We start from the raw sequence: 18,233 nt of genomic DNA on the forward strand, positions 1-18,233 counted from the left end.
CTGCCATTCAAAAGGATCATAGCTGATCCGCCATTTCTCCTATGTACTTTACTCCATTTTCTCATTAACCCTTGATTCCACAACTGATCAAGACCTATCTCAGCTTTAAACATACACAGGGACTCTTCCCCCACAGCTCTCGGTGGTAAAGACTTCCAAAGATTCACAAGCCCCTGACAAAAGATACTCTTCCTCACCTCAGTCTTAAATTGGTGGCTCTTTATTCTGAGACTATGCCCTCTGGTCCAAGACTCTCCCATGAGGGGAAATATCTTCTCAGCATTTACCCTGCCAAGCCCCTTAATATGTTTCAATGAGATCAGCTCTAATTCTTCTAAACTCCAGTGAGTAAAGTCCCATATTGAATAAAATCTGAAAGAACTGTGGATGTTGTAAATCAGAAAGAAAAGCAGAAGTTTCTGGAAAAGCTCAGCAGGTCTGGCAGCATCTGTGAAAAGAAATCAGAGTTAACACTTGATGTCCGGTGACCTTTCCTCAGTAGAGTTCCAACCTTTTAACCGCTGAATTTCTGTTCAGCAAAGTTCTGGCCACTGCTGTCCAGATGGGAAATGATTATGCTTGAGAGACTAGAGAGAAGATTTACAAGGAAGGTGTCTGCACTAGAGAATTTTCGTTACAAGGAAAGATTCCACAGATTAGGTTGGCTTTTGTTGGAACCAGAGACATAGATTTAAGGCAAGAGGTGCGAGATTTGGAGGGGAATTGAAGGGAAATTTCTTTCAGCTAGAAGGCAGTGGTGACCTGGAATTCACTACCTGGAATGATATTCCCATCATATTTTAAAAGTTCTGGATATGCGCTAACTGTGCTGTAATCTTGAAGGGCTATGGTTTGAGAGCTTGCAAGCGGGATTAAGTTCAGGATGGCTATTTAGAATCATAGAAACAGACCTTTCAGTCCAACACGTCCACACTGACCGGATATCCTAAGTCAATCTGGTCCCATTTAACAGCATTTGGTCCAAATCTCTCCAAAGCCTGCCAATTCATATAGCCATCCAGGTGCCTTTTAAATGTTGTAATTGTACCAGCCTCCACCACTTCCACACTCTGTGTGAGAAAATTGCTCACCAGGTTCCTTTTAAATTTCCCCCCTCTCACCTTAAACCACTCCCTACCTTGGGGAAAGGACCTTGGCTATCCATCCTATCTGTGCCCCTCATGATTTTATAAACCTCTGCAAGGCTTATAAACCTCAGCCCCTACCACTCCAGGAAATTTGGCCCCAGCCTATTCAGCTTCTCGCTACAACTCCAAACATCCAAACCTGGCAACATCCTTGTAAATCTTTTCTGCACCCTTGCGTGTTTCACACAATCTTTCCTAGTGCTGGGCAATCTGGAATGACGGGCTGAATGGCCTGCATCCATGCTGTAAGTTCCTACAATTCTACGATGAGAGAATAACTTGCTTGCTGTTCTTGGCTTGCATTTACTCACACACAAGGGAAAAGGCAGGAAAGGGCTACAGGAAATAGCAGGAAGGGTTTGATGATAATCTGGGAATTTGTGTGTATTAGAAACACATTGGCAGCCACTGTATATTTCTGTCTGGAGGCAGGGCATACAAAATGCTCCTCTTTTTCCAAAGGTGCTCCCTGTAAGTGGGCACAGGTCCAAGTGACACCAACAACTTGGGAAATCAGAGCAGAAGTAGATGCTGTGGCCCTTAATTGACCCCTTAACCTGAGACTGTGCCCCTGCCTTCACAAAGCCCCAGGCAGGGAAAATCAACCTCTCAGTGTCGAGCTTTGCTTATGGAGGAAGGATTGAGCTCACAACCTTCTGACTCAGAGATGAGCATGCTTGGAATTAATAAACGAAGCAAGATCCTTCTGAAATCCTGGTAGTCATGGAACATAACAATTTCAAAGCCAGCTCTCCCCATTCAGAAGGGACTCTTACTGCCGTCATAGTTGGATCCCAGAGACAGTGCCTTACTGGTAGCTCTCGCATGAAACATGCCCAACCAATGATCAGTGATCAACAAAACCCCTGGGACGTAGAATCATTGAATCACAGTAAAGGATTAACTGTATCATTACTCTGATGATAATACCTGTGACATATTCTGTACAGATACTTTGAGCAGTTCATTAGAATTATTGTCATTCATATTTTTACAAACAAATACAGCGAAAGGTGTTTAAGTCACCATACTTCGGTGCCATTTTAATGACAATTTTTTTATATATTTAAAAAAGAAAAAAAATTAAGATAAAGTCCATCATCATAGAATCCCTACAATGTGGAAACAGGCGCTTCAGCCTGTCAAGGCCACACCAAACCTCAGAGCATCCCACCCAGACCCAATCCCCCAATCTACACATTCCTGAATACTACGGGCAGTTTAGTGCAGCCAATCTTCCTAATCTGCACATTGTTGGACTGTGGGAGGAAACCCACCCAGACACAGGGAGAATGTGCAAACTCCACGTAGACAGGTGCCCAAGAGTGGAATTGAACCCAGATCCCTGGTGCTGTGAGGCTGCAGTGTTAACCACTGTCCCACCCAATTCTTTTTTCCCTCTCTTGGTTCAGTTCACGGCTCCAGGCATCCTGAGGTCAAGGAAACCTGACACTGAAGCTGCCGCAAGGCATACTGGGCCACCGCAACGTCGACACTGAAGCCGCCAAAAGAAATTCCAGGCTGAGCCAAACCCACTATGCTACCAAAGATGCTAAAGAGGCCATGGTAAAGAATCCCGGGTTGTTATAATCCCAGGCCCACCTCATTGCCAATGCTGCCACTGAAGCAGCCCACCATGACATAGGCCTCACCAGGACGTGACTACAGTGGCCACGAGGAACAGCTGGATTCACATGGCACCCTCTGCCACAGCAGCCTCTTGGAAACTCCTTCCTCCCCTGAAGCCGCCAAAAGACAGTAAGATGTATTTTGATGATAGAAAATAACAATTAAGATAAAAAGGATACGGCAAGCCTGGTGATCAGAATCAGACAAACCAGGAGCCCTAACACTTCCTATCTTGGAGTATTTTCTTACTCATAAAACACATTTACCCAAGTGCTCTTACTGTATGAGACAAATAAAGGACTGCGGTTCAAACTTGGTTTTGTTAAAACAATCCCATGCTAAAGAAACAACTCTTACACAAATTAAGTTAACTTTTGCTAAACAAGGCTGCCTACCTTAAAAACACATGTACCAACCACTCTGGTGAACACCAGCTGAGTCTTCGCTGAGGGAATGGCTGCCAGCTATCCCTTTTTATCCCCTCTTTCTGAGTCCTTCTGGAATGTTCTCTGACTTCGGTCAATAGGTCACAGAGCAGATGTCACAGCGATCAATGAGGTTAGGCCAGATCATCCTAGGTGTACCCATTTGCTTTCCAAGATGTCAATACTCCATGATGTCAGGGCATCTGGCTGAAACTGGGGAATAAACAAACATCATGGTTCTCCCTACTGTTCTGGCTGGGTACCTCTTAATGGGTTTCCATTCATAACGACTCTGCTATTGTTCAATGTGTAATACCAATCTGGGCTGCTCCTTGCTTACTTTTGACCTTTTAAGCTTGGCCTCTTTGCTATCCATCAGGCCTTGCTTGCAGAAACTGTTTATCCAATTTTATGTTGGGCCTAGTTGCTTAGGCTGTTGGCCACTTGGTCACATTAGCTAATGAGAACATACATTAGGAGCTGTGCCTTGATTACATGGAACTAGGGTTTGTGTTCCAAAAATGGTCTCTCTTAACAACTTCTGTATATTGTCTCGATATTTAATAAAGGTAAAATAAAACAAAAGAACTGCGGATGCTGGAAATTTGAAACAAAACAGAAATTAGTGGAGAAATTCAGTGAGTCTGGCAGCATCTGTGGAGAGAAAGCAGTGACCCTTCTGCAGTACTTAAGGAAGATGTTCACTGTTGATGGGTATCGGCTAACTTTCTATCAACAACCCAGAGGTTATCTATTGTACACAGAAGGAAGTCATTTGGTCATCTCTGTGTCCCTTGCATCTCTGAGCCAGCAATCAAATAGTTCCCTTGCTTGTTTTCCGTACCCCATACTTTTCTTCCTCCCCTTCAAGTAGTTGTCGAATTTCCTTTTGAAAGTTATTATTGAATCAGTGACCACTTCACTTCCAAGCTGTGCATTTCAAATCATAATCACTTGTTGCATTAAGATCAAATTGTCGTTCAAAACAATTGAACAAATGGCAGTAGAAGAAGTAATTAAGCTCCATAAAGCTCTGGGTGGATTTCCCATCGAACACTGCATCCAGATCTGGTCACGTAGAAACAAGCAAGGCATTGAAATGCTGGGGGCAATGTAACGTTAGAGCCATACATAGCTAATCATTGATGATGGTGACATCTGAATTACTTGGAAACAATGGAGTAACGCAAAGGCTTTTAGTTTGGGCTTCTGTGAAATGAAATGGCTGTTTTGTGGCAATATCACTAGATCAGCACTCTAATGATTGGACGCTAGTGTTTTGGCAACATGGGTTAAAATCCCAACATGGCAGCTGAGAAAGTTAAATCCAAATAATTTTAAAAATCATAATTTTGCAAATCTAGCCTCAGTTTAGGTGACCTTGGTGAGAGCAGGTCTAATCTTTGTGGATTGTTTGAATAGAAACTGCAACCCTTTGGAAAGCTAAAAGTTACCCTTGTATGTGAATTCTGGGACACCTTTTTGAGGAGGTGGCTGGGGAAGATGTCAGATGTTCCTTGTGAATATTAAAAGTGGGCATCAATAAGCATCAAATCAATGAAACCATCAAAAGCAAATGCCACAAGAACATAAGAAGTAGGAGCAGGAGTGGGCCATCCGGCCCCTCGAACTTGTTCTGCCATTTAATAAGATCATGGCTGGTCCTTTCATGGAACCAGCTCCACTTACCCGCCCGCTCATCGTAAGCCTTAATTCCTTTACTGTTCAAAGATCTATCTATCTTTGCCTTGAAAATATTCAACAAGGTAGCCTCAACTGCTTCAATGGACAGGGAATTCTACAGATTCACAACCCTTTAGGTGAATAAGTTCTTCCTCAACTCAGTCCTAAATCTGCTTCCCCTTATTTTGAGGCTATGCCCCTTAATTCCAGTTTCACCCGCCGATAGAAACTACCTCCCTACTTCTATCTTAACTATTCCCTTCATAATTTTATATGTTTCTATCAGTTTCATTGTCCTCATTCTTCCAAATTCCAATGAGTGTGGTCCCAGTCTACTCAATCTCTCCTCATATGCCAATCCTCTCAACAGTATCAAATTAGTTGTTGAAAGAAGCTGTCAACAGAGCTGAAAAGGGAGCTGTCAAGGCATTTAAAACTCCTGCCATTAAATATTTGGAGTGTCACAAAAAATGTGGCTTGACATTTCACTCTTTCTGTTGACATAAGCCTGAAGTTTATTGTTGCTGGATTAGTGCAGTACGATTACTTTCCATCTTTACAGTGGGATATCTGCTGTGAAATGGCAGGGTACATTACACCAATGCCCATTAATAATTAGACACAGTGATGAGAAGGAGGGGATAGGAGTGACTTAAGAGGGCCAAGTGGCTTTCATTCAGGACCTCTCCATGTAGCAGCATTTCTAATCGTTGCTTTATAAACAATTTGGTGAACAATTAACTGGAAGGACTTACTCACAAAAAGACACACAGAACATAGAACATAGAACATTACAGCACAGTACAGGCCCTTCGGCCCTCGATGTTGTGCCGACCTGTCATACTGATCTCAAGCCCATCTAACCTACACTATTCCATATACGTCCATATGCTTATCCAATGACGACTTAAATGTACCTAAAGTTGGCGAACCTACTACCGTTGCAGGCAAAGCGTTCCATTCCCTTACTACTCTCTGAGTAAAGAAACTACCTCTGACATCTGTCCTATATCTCTCACCCCTCAATTTAAAGCTACACCCCCCTCGTGCTCGCCGTCACCACCCTAGGAAAAAGCCTCTCCCTATCCACCCTATCTAACCCACTGATTATTTTATATGTCTCAATTAAGTCACCTCTCAACCTTCTTTTCTCTAATGAAAATAGCCTCAAGTCCCTCAGCCTTTCCTCGTAAGACCTTTCCTCCATACCAGGCAACATCCTAGTAAATCTCCTCTGCACCCTTTCCAAAGCTTCCACATCCTTCTTATAATGCGGTGACCAGAACTGTACACAATACTCCAAGTGCGGACGCACCAGAGTTTTGTACAGCTTCACCATAACCTCTTGGTTCCGGAACTCGATCCCTCTATTAATGAAAGCTAAAACACTGTATGCCTCCTTAACAGCCCTGTCAACCTGGGTGGCAACTTTCAAGGATCTGTGTACATGGACACCGAGATCTCTCTGCTCATCTACACTGCTAAGAATCTTACCATTAGCCCTGTACTTTGCTTTCCGGTTACTCCTCCCAAAGTGCATCACCTCACAATTGTCTGCATTACACTCGATTTGCCATCTCTCAGCCCAGCTCTGCAACTTATCTGTGTCTCTCTGCAACCTACAGCATCCTTCGTCACTATCCACAACTCCACCGACCTTGGTGTCGTCTGCAAATTTACTAACCCATCCTTCTGCACCCTCATCCAGGTCATTTATAAAAATAACAAACAGCAGTGGACCCAACACCGACCCTTGCGGTACACCACTGTTAACTGCTCTAAAGGATGAACATTTCCCATCAACTACCACCCTCTGTCGTCTTCAGCAAGCCAATTTCCGATCCAAACTGCTATATCTCCCACAATTCAATTCCTCCGCATTTTGTACAATAGCCTACTGTGGGGAACCTTATCGAATGCCTTGCTGAAATCCATATACACCACATCAACCGGTTTACTCTCATCTACCTGTTTGGTCACCTTCTCAAAGAACTCAATAAGGTTTGTGAGGCACAACCTTCCCTTCACAAAACCGTGCTGACTATCCCTAATCAATTTATTCTTTTCTGGATGATTATAAATCCTATCCCTTATAACCTTTTCCAACACTTTACCAACAACTGAGGTAAGGCTCACTGGTCTATAATTACCAGGGTTGTCTCTACTCCCCTTCTTGAACATGACTCATTTCTAAGTACAACGTATGGCCAGCGATTTTCTGAGGAATGTTTTCCAGGGAAAAGCATCTCTCAGGTCGCTGGCCTATCCCTGGAGGAACTGGATCCCATTAGCGTGAAATGTTTTAGTGACAGTGAGGGAAGGAAAGTCAGATGCTCAGTTCTGTTCACTGATGAGAGGGTGTGTGTTGGAATGTTATAGGATTGTTACAGAAATGTTACAGGGCGTCATGGTGGCTCACAGCACTAGGGAGCCAGGTTTGATTCCACCCTCATTCTCCTCGTGTCCGCGTGGGTTTCCTCCAGGTACTCTGGTTTCCTCCCACAATCCAAAGATGTGCAGGCTAGGTGGATTGGCTATGCTAAATTGCCCGTAGTGTTCAGGGATGTGTAGACGAGGTGGGTTATAGGGGATGGATCTGCTTGGGTTGCCCTGGAGGTCAGAGTGGACTTGTTGGGCCGAAGGGCCTGTTTCCACACCGTAAGGATTCTGTGATTGCGAACTCAATTACTTAGGCTGACCACTTTCCTAGTATTTCTGACTCATTGCATCCACGTGCACCCTGGGTGGTCTCAGCATTCTTTTAAAACAAATTACATCTATTTTCAGTTGCTAGGCAACCTAATTGAAGTCACATGCCCCTTTTACACTAAAAAACAAAACCTAAGCTTTAAATGCTTCCCTCAGTGGCTGTTTAACGCTTCCCCTGCTGCTGCTCTGCCAGCAGCACAGGGAGAACCAGATAGTTAGGGTGGTCTCAGATTTGATGCAGTAGTATTGAGGGATGGAGGCGACTGTCAGTGAGTGCAGGGTAAAGGCAGGTACCCACTTCCATGGATGTCACAACTCTCCAAGCAGCTATTCTCAATTTGTGAGCTATTTAATTGTGGAGGCATCATCATCAAGACTGACCCATCAATGCCTAACATTGAAGCACACGTTTGGTTCCTACTCACTCTCAAGATGTAGCAGATTGTGGGAAATCACTGGCCTAATGGCATTATGTCTAGACTATTAATTCAGAGATCAGTGCAGTGTTCTGGGGACCTGGGGTCAAATTCCACCCTGGCACTTAGTGGAATCCAATGAAAATAAATAAATAAGAGTTTAATACTGTGAAATCTTCAGGAAGCAATGTCACATTATCTGAGTGTTGAGGCCATATCTGTGTTTCTAAATCTCTTCCTGAATCTTGGTGCCTATTATTAGGGACAGTATCTCCTGGCCTTCAGCACTCCTATTGACTGCAGGATGTATAAGCCTCCAGAGTTGTGCTGAAGCTCTGTCATGCTAGAGGTTTTATTTCTTTATTTTTCTAATGTTTTTCCTTGAGAATTCGTATTCAGGGATCTGTGCCTTGGTATTTTTGTATCTAAGATGGCACCTTTAGTGACGATTTGTAAATGTTTCATTGTAGTCATGTGAGTAAGTGACAGTATAGCTAAATCATTCATTCATTCAAGATCCTTCGACAGCACCTTCCCAACCCATAACCATCACCTCCTAGAAGGACAACAGCAGCAGATACACGGGAACACCACCACCTGAAATTTCTCCTTCAAGCCACCAATCATCCTGACTCGCAAATATCTCGCCATTCCTTCACCATCATTGAGTCAAATTTCTGGAATTCTCTCCCTAATAGCATTGTGGGTCTATCCACAGCCGATGGACTGAAGGAAGTTCATTAAGGCAGCTCATCACCAGCTTCTCAAGGACAACTAGGGACAAGCAATAAACGCTGGCCTACCCAGTGATGCCCACATCCCAGGAGTAAAAAAAATGCAACCAAGACAACTGAACTGAAAGTTGGTGTCCAGCGGAATTGTCTGTCTCATTTCATTGTGCTTTGATATGGAAAAGGTTGGGAACCATTTGTCTCATGAAGGGAATCCCTTATATTATTGGACCCCCCTGGTGCCTCAAGTTCATGTAAATATAGTCTGGCTCAAGTAAGTGATGTCTTTGGTTTGTTTGGGTAGAGTCAAACTCTACATTCAAGATCTGCTGATCTTTTTCAGCAACTTTGTTTTTGTTCCTGATTTACAGCATTGGCAGTTCTTTCAGTTTTTACTTAGTTTCTCATCGTGATAAGGTTGGTCTTTATTGCTTGTCTTTAAATACCCTTGGATCCCTGCAGCCCACCTGATGAAGGTGGGTCCTACAGCACTGCTTGGTAGGGAGTTCCAGATTCTCATAGCTGTTTGAGTGATATTTCAGACCGCAGTTAAGAGCCAACCAAAGGGCTGGAGTCACATTTTGGCCAACTGGGTAAAGACATCAGATGTCTTTTCTTCGAACCATGTTACTGAACCAAGTTTCCTAGCTGTTGTACTGTGACTTGAACTAATGTGGCCAAGACATTTTGGAATAATGCATTCAATTCTGGTCTCCCTCATTTAGGTAAGATGTCATTAAACTTGAAAGAGTTCACAAAAGATTCACATTGGAGGATGTGAGCAACAGAGAGAAGCTGAATAGGTTGAAGCTATTTTGCCTGGAGCGTTGGAAGCTGAGGGATCCTTACAGAGGTTTATAAAATAACGAGGCACATGGCTAGGGTGAATAGCCAAGGCCTTTTATCCAAGGGTAGAGGAGTCCACAACTAGAGGGCATAGCTTCAAGGTGAAAGGAGAAATATTTAATTGGACCTAAGGGGAAACTTTCTTATGTAGAGGGTGTGTGTATGTAGTGAGCTGCCAGAGGAAGTGTTGGAGGCTGATACAATTACAACACTTAAAAGGCACCTGGATGGATATATGAATTGGAAAGGTTTAGAGGGATGTGGGCCAAATGCTGGCATATGGGACTAGATTAATTTTGGATATCTAGTCAGCATGGTTGAGTTTGACTGAAGAGTGTATGACTCTATAAAGCTATGACCATTGGCTAGGGCTCCAGATTACATGTTTATTAAATAAGTAACATTCCATCATAGATCATGTGTGGCTCCACATCAGCTGCCAAACCCATACAATACATTCATCGGTAAATTTGTCAATTACTGGTAGTTGAAACTTGATGGCATGGGGCGTTGCTTCAGCTCCTATAGCTGCCCAATTCACAACAGCTACGGAAGAAAAGAAATCCTACATTCATATGGCACCTTTTAAGACCATTGGAGATTACAAAGTATTTTACAGTCACTGTTGAAAAAGTGGTGCACAACCAGCTCGCATAAACAACAATATGATGATAAGCAGACAATTTTTTTTTTCCAATGTTGACTGAGTGATAAATGTGTCTATAAGAGTTTTCTCTGGTCACTCTGCATACACAGTCTGAAGATATGAAAATTAGGTGGATCGGCCATGCTAAATTGCCCACAATGTCCAGGGATGTGCGGGCTAGATGAGTGAGCCGTGGGAAATACAGGATTACAGAGATAGGGTAGTGGCATGGGTTTGGATGGGATGGTCTTTGGAGGGTCAGTGTGAACTCAATGGGCTGAATGGCCTGCTTCTACACCGTAGGGATTCTATGGTAAATGGTGGCCAGGACACTGGAGATAAGTTGCCAGTTCTTCTTTTCATATAGTGGAGTGGAATCTACAACATCGACTTGGGAGGGCAGATAGAGCCAGTTAAATGCTTCATTGAACAGATGATTGGGCACTCCCTGTTGATAACATATGACTTCTGCAGTGCTTGCTCCTGTATTCAGCACACTCCTTTTCATTAAAAGTTGATTTGCGCAGTGACATGTGATTTTCTCCATTCATTTGAATGAAGCAAAGTCGATGAATTTTCGAACAACTTGAATCGAGCAACTTCGGAACAAAAGGACTGAAATGTAATTTTGTTACACAGCAGCGTCATATTACTCAACAGCACAGACACTGAGACATGAATGATCTGTCATTCTGAATCTGCATAAAGCACAGCTTTCCAAACTTGTTCCTTTTTATTTAACAGTTTAGAAGATTGTTAAGGTTGAAGTGATCAAAATTGTTTCTTAAAAGGTTGCTCACCAGCATTTTAAGCGTGAACAATCAGAACTGCAGTAGTGGGCAGCCTTTATGGGACCATCCAGAGCCTTTAGAATGGGGATTGGGGTCATGGAGTCATAGAGTTGTACAGCATGGAAACAGACCCTTCAGTCCAACCAGCCCATGCCGACCATAATCCCAATCTAAACTAGACCTACCTGCCTGCGTTTGACTCATATCCCTCTAAATATTTCTTATACATGCACTTATCAAAATGTCTTTTAAACATTGTAACTCTACCAGCATCCAGCACTTCCTCTGGACGTTCATTCCACACACAAACCACTCCTTGTACAAAAACATTGTCCCTCGTGCCTTTTTTAAATGTTTCTCCTCTCACCTTAAAATATATGCCCCGTAGTCTTGAAATCCCCCACCCTAGGGAAAAGACATCTGCCATTCACCTCATTTATACTCATGATTTTATAAACCTCTGTAAGGATCTAATGTTTTAATGAAGATCTGTAGCTCGGGTTGCAGTTGGAGTTGTCGGTTGGTTCGCCAAGCTGAGCGGTTTTCATGCAAACGTTTTGTTGCCCACAAAGAGCAGGACAAATGTGATATATAAAATACCATGCAGCAATTGTGAACAATGCTATTTAGGACAGACGGGCAGGAAACTTACCACCAGGATACACGAACACCAACTCGCAGCAAAACGGCACAAGCAACTCTCCTTCATTTCAGTACACTCCGACATAGAAGGGCAGCAGTTTGACTGGGCCAAATTTACAGTACCTAGACAAGCGAGACAAAGACAAGCATGAGAATTCGTGGAGGCCTGGTTTTCAACCACCAATGCAATTAACAAACATGTTGAAATAGACACCATCCACATACCACTATGGTATAAAACCAGAAACAAGACTCCCACTATGACAGACCAGGCCATACAAATTCAGAGCAGGACAGAACAATGACACTTCAATGGAGGCTACAGAGCACTGGCGATGTCACCAAAAGGGAGATGAAATGTTTGCATGAAATCCAGTCAGCTCAGTGAATCAACCAATAACTCCAACCTATATAAGGTCACTTCTCGACCGCCTACACTCTACTGAAAGAAGCCCCAGTCTATCTCGCCTCTCTTTTCAACCAAACTCTCCATTCCGAGCAATTCACTGGCAAATCTCTCCTGAACCCCCTCCATTTAATAATACCTTTCCTATAACAGAGAGACCAGAACTGGAAACAGCACTTCAGTGGAGGCCTCACAACATTCTGTACAACCTCAACATATCAACCCAATTCCTATACTCAAAGATCTGAGCAATGAAGGCAAGTGTGCTAAACATCCACTTAACCACCCTATCTACAAGTGATGCAAACTTCAAAGAATTAGGTTTCTGAACCTCATGGTCTCTCTGTTCTACAACACTGTCCAAAGGCCTACATATGAGGCTTGCCTTTGTTTTTTCAAAATGCAATACCTCACATTTATCTGAATTAAACTCCATTAACCCAATTGATCAAGATATTTTTGTGATCCTTTTTGACCTTCTTCACTGTTCACTACACTACCAATCTTAGTGTCATCCACAAACAATACTGGAACTCCCTTACAGCACATGTCCTGAAACCCCGGACTGTAGCAATTCAAGGAGGCAACTCACCGCCACTTCGCCAGGGTATTTTAAAATCCAGCCTAGCAAGTGATGCCATATCCTACGAACAACTTAAATGAGCGGGACAGAAAAATGAATCAGTTTCTCCACAACTGGCTAAAGATTCACAATACAGTTCTCAGAGCCCTTCAGGTGGGTCAGGTTTCCTGACCCTCATGGTCAGAGAGCAGTGTTGCATTCATTGCCAATGGCACCCTGACCCACTGGAACTGCATTCACCGGTGCAACCTTGTCAATCAAGAGTGACAGTTAATTCTCTAAGTCCAGGGCAGTCTCTGATGCCACTCTAGGGATTTGGGCTTGGTCAGTTAGCTGCTTGATGAGCTGAAAGTTAGGCAAAACACCATCCATCTTGGTGAGAGAATCCCCACAGTGTGGCAGCAGACCATTCGGTCCAACAAGTCCACACCAACATTGCGAAGATCATTCTACACAGCCGCAGCCCCCCTAACCTATCACCATAACACCATATTTCCCATGATTAATCCACCTAGCTTGCACATCCCCAGATACAATGGGCAATTTAGCATGGCCAATCCACCTTACCTGTGCATCATGGGGATATAGGAGGAAACTGGAGCACCCGGAGGAAACCCACACAGACACAAGGGAGGACATGCAAACTTCAGACAATCACTCAAGGCTGGATTGAATCCTGGCACTGTGGGTCATAGTGCTAACCACTGAGCCACCACCATGCTGCCATGAATGTGGGTTGCACAGATGTTTGTGCTGGTGCTGGTGCAGGTGCAGGTTGGGGAAAAAGTGTCCCAAGTGAGTGATTAGGCCATATGGAGTGAGCTGGTTAGCAGTTTGGAGGTTTAGGAGGGGTGGGTGTGAGTCAAGAAATATGCTGCATGTGGGAGTGAGAGTGGTAGAACATGATATTAATCCTGCACAGAAAATCCTGGTGGACAGGAATGCAACAAAGGAAGAATGTCCCCAATCCCTGCCAGACCTGGCCTGAGGTTCCCATCAGGATCAGCACAGTCCCAGCCATCTGAAGAAATGCCCAGCACTGTAAGACTAAGGGTAGCAGACCTCTCCACTCCAGTATGGCGTGTATCACCATCTGCTCTCTACTACCTCACATTCAATCACTGTTACTGCACCCACCTTACCACCCAGAAGGATGCCACACTCCCTTTATTTGCCATGGCCAGGGCAAATAAGAGGAAGCAGGTAGAGCAACTCAATACTGACGGTGCTGGACTAGGTGAGAGCCAGCCTTTTAGATTCTTAGAGTCATAGAGATATACAGCATAGAAACAAACCCATTGGTCCAACTTGTCCATATCAACTAGATAACCAAAATTAATCTAGTCCCATTTGCCAGCATTTGGCCTACATCACTCTTAAGTCCATCCTGTTCAGATACTCATCCAGATGCCTCTTAAATGTTGTTATTGTACCATCCTCCACCACTTCCTCTGGCAGCTCATTCTAAACATGCACCACCCTCTGCAAGAAAATGTTGTCCCTTAGGTCCTTTTTAAATCTTGCCCTTCTCACCTTAAACTTATGCCTTTGGGTTTTCGACTCCCCAATCCTGGGAAAAAAGCCTTGCCTATGCACCCTATCAATGCCCCTCATGATTTTATAAACTTCTATAAGGTCTCAAATGCATCAGGGAAAATAGCCTCAGCCTATTCAACCTCTCCCTATATATTAAACCCTTCAATCCCGGCAACATCCTTGTAAATCTTTTCTGATAACACCTTTCCGATAGTAGGGAGACCAGAATTGAAAGCCTAACCAATGTCCTGTACAACTGCAGCATGACATCCCAACTCCTATTCTCAATGCGCTGACCAATGAAGGCAAATGTACCAAGTGCATTCTTTACTATCCTGTCTACCTGCAACTCCAGCTTCAAGGAACTATGAACCAGCAATTTAAGGTTGCTTTGCTTGCTAACACTACCCAGGGCCATACCATTATCTACATAAGTCCTACCTTGATTTGCCTTACCAAAATGCAACACTTCACATCTGTCTAAATTAAACTCCAGCTGCAACTCCTCAGTTGATCCATGATCCATGCTCTACTACTCTCACTACTGCATGCAGCATATTTCTTCACTCACTCCTACCCCTCGTAAACCTCCTGTTTTACTCCAGGATAACCTTCTTCACTGCCCACTAAACCACCAATTCTGGGGTGTCATCTGAAAACTTACTAATCGTTCCTCTTATATTCACATCCAAATCATTTATATACATGACAAAACGCAGTGGACCCAGCACGAAACCTTGTGCCACACTATCACAACTCTCCACCACCACCCTCTGTTTAGAGGAGGTGCTGGCACCAGAAATGCCAGTCCATTCCATGGTATCCTGGCAGTGGGGTGGGGGTTCTCTTCTGGCTATGGTGACTGGGCGAATAGAACTAGAATCAGACAAGAATGTCACCGTAGGAAGCTAGTTAATGGGCTTTGGTACAATAGAAAACTGGCTAAGTATTTTGGAGAGAAACTGATACATAGCCAAGAGATGTGAGATTACAGATATAATGGGAACTGCAGATGCTGGAGAATCCAAGATAATAAAGTGTGAAGCTGGATGAACACAGCAGGCCAAGCAGCATCTTAGGAGCACAAAAGCTGACATTTCGGGCCTCTCTGATGAAGGGTCTAGGCCCGAAACGTCAGCTTTTGTGCTCCTGAGATGCTGCTTGGCCTGCTGTGTTCATCCAGCTTCACACTTTATTATCTGTGAGATTACAGCCTTTGTATTGGGTGGGGCAGGGGAGGAGCTCAGTCAGGCCAATAGACCAACACAAGTAAGGCAGCCACACTAGCTGACACCAGTAAACATGACCAGCATAGGCAAGCGGGGCCCAGCTGAAACAGCAGCTCAACTCAAAAGGCAGTGATAATGGGAACTGCAGATGCTGGAGAATCCAAGATAACAAAGTGTGAAGCTGGATGAACACAGCAGGCCAAGCAGCATCTCAGGAGCACAAAAGCTGATGTTTCGGGCTGAGACCCTTCATCAGAGAGGTCTGAAACGTCAGCTTTTGTGCTCCTGAGATGCTGCTTGGACTGCTGTGTTCATCCAGCTTCACACTTTGTTATCTTCAACTCAAAAGGCAATTGTGTTTGTGGCTTTGTCTCAAGCAAGTCCTTGATGAAAAGCTGTCAGATGTGCTCATTCTATCTGTTGTGAGGGAAGCCCAGTGACCAGATGGCGTGAGAGCTTCTGATTTTTTACCTCCTGTTATGATGGAAGTGTAAACCTCAGTGGATGGGTGTGAGCACATATCACTGTGATTCCAGAAATGCTACATCAGCAGCTGCAATGAAATGGCAGACATTGTACATGAGGCACCTGATGAAGATCCCAACCTCCTGTGTGACAGTCCTGTCCAGTGTCAACCTTACCATGTTAACTCACATTCATAGAGGCCAGTAACATTGATTTAACAGTAATATATATACCCTGATAGTTCACAGCAGATGTGTGGTCCTCAAGTCAGGATCCAGGCTGCCTAAATCAATCAGTTGGGGTTGCCTCTCGTTGCCATATTAAGGAAAAGAGCCTCCCTTCCCTCTAGTACAACATTCAGGAGTATGTTTAGGGAGATGTTACTAAAGTAGGATGCTGTCTTTTAGCCTAATCCCTAACATCTCCATTCTGGAGGAGGCGGTGGGGTGGTGGTGGGGGGGGGGGGGGGGGGTGTGTGGGGGTGGGGTGTGGTTGCGGTGGAGACAATGACTGGAGTGGGTGGTCATGCTCCTGGGTCTTAGGGAATGAATTGTTGTCCAAGTGCCTCTTAAATATGGCACCTAGGAAGTCCTGGCAGACTTCAGAATTTCCTGCAATTAAATCCAGCGTGTTTTGTTTTTGTTCTTTCTCCTCAAAGTCACCCATGGTTACTCTTTTAAAAAATATATATAGGGAGACAGAAAAAAGGCATATTTGTGAAAAAGCTTTATGATATTTAAGGTTTTAGAGTAGATTTCTAGCTCGGGTTATAGAGGTTGATCAACAAAGACGTGGAGCTCGAGCCCATTTACACCCTATCGCAAAGGGAAACTGGAAGGGAGGTAATCCAGCTCAACGGACCACAGAGTTTAAAAACCAGGCGGGAAAACACAACGGCGCTTCATCAGAGACTGCACTGAGGATGTTACCCAGCAGGGTCATGAAACGTCTGCGGGAAAACTATGAACAAGCTTGGTGAGGCAACCAACTACAACTTTATTATATTTCATTTTCCACCACCAGGAACACACCCGTTTGGCCAGTTGTATATTAACAAGCAAAGCCCGTTAAAGGCAGAGGGTAGGGGAGAGAGAGGGGAATAAGTCAAAATGGAGTTGGAGGGAATTTAGCGGTTTACACGTGCTTGCATGTGTAATGTGGAGTTATTACTCCTAAACGGCATTTACTGCCTTCCTAATTGAGGCAATTTTGGCATATTGTTGGGAGTCTGGAGTCACACATTGGGCAGATTTCCTTCCCTCAAGGACATTTGTAAACCAGATCTGAGATTGTTTTCTGATCATTGTATGCGGTCACCATGAGACCACGTTTCAAATCCAAGTTTTATTGAATTCAAATTTCACTAAAAAAGTAGAGGGGCATTTGCTAATCTTAAGCACCCCTGCCCCCCCCCCCCCCCCCCCCACCAAAAACTCCAGGAGTATGAGTTTCGAGGATATGTTGGATGGAATTGAAGATTGAGCATCAAACTGCACTGAGAGGGCACTGCCAACCATTCAGGCTTGTTGATGTGGTATTGGCACTCAGCCATTCATGACACTGAGCTACTGCTCACGATGAAAATTGCTGTCACCATCCTCTTACAATGTAGGAAACTACAGTCCCTGCTTGATCTACAGTGAGTGAGGAAAACTACTTCCTGGTCTAATTAAAAAACTTCTTGCAGTTTACAAAATGTAGGTTATTGCAACGTTACCAACTCGTGGTTACATTGATACAATGCATATTGCTACAGAGACAGTAGTAAAGGTAAGTCGCCATCGTCTAAGTGAACGATTGGGTTCCTCTCTCATTACGGAAAGGTGACCGGAGGTGGTTTAAATGGAGGGTTACCGCATCTCAGGTGAGGGGAAGAGGTTGAAAAGGAGACTCTTTCATCTCCTGGGTGCAGGTGATGACTCAAAAGAGTGGCACAATGCTTAGCTCTACTGCCTCACATTACCTGACACCCAATGCCAGCCTCAGGTGACCGTCTGTGTGGAGTTTGCACACTCTCTATGTGTCTGCATTGGTTTATAGAACATAGAACTTAGAACATTACAGCACAGTACAGGCCCTTTGGCCCTCGATGTTATGCCGACCTGTCATACCGATCTCAAGCCCATCTAACCTACACTATTCCATGTACGTCCATATGCTTGTCCAAACACGACTTAAAGGTACCTAAAGTTAGCGAATCTACTACCGTTGCAGGCAAAGCGTTCCATTCCCTTACTACTCTCTGAGTAAAGAAACTACCTCTGACATCTGTCCTATATCTTTCACCCCTCAATTTAAAGCTATGCCCCCTCATGCTCGCCGTCACCATCCTAGGAAAAAGGCTCTCC

The sequence above is a fragment of the Stegostoma tigrinum genome, chromosome 38, assembly GCF_030684315.1.
Source record: "Stegostoma tigrinum isolate sSteTig4 chromosome 38, sSteTig4.hap1, whole genome shotgun sequence".
Classification (NCBI taxonomy): domain Eukaryota; kingdom Metazoa; phylum Chordata; class Chondrichthyes; order Orectolobiformes; family Stegostomatidae; genus Stegostoma; species Stegostoma tigrinum.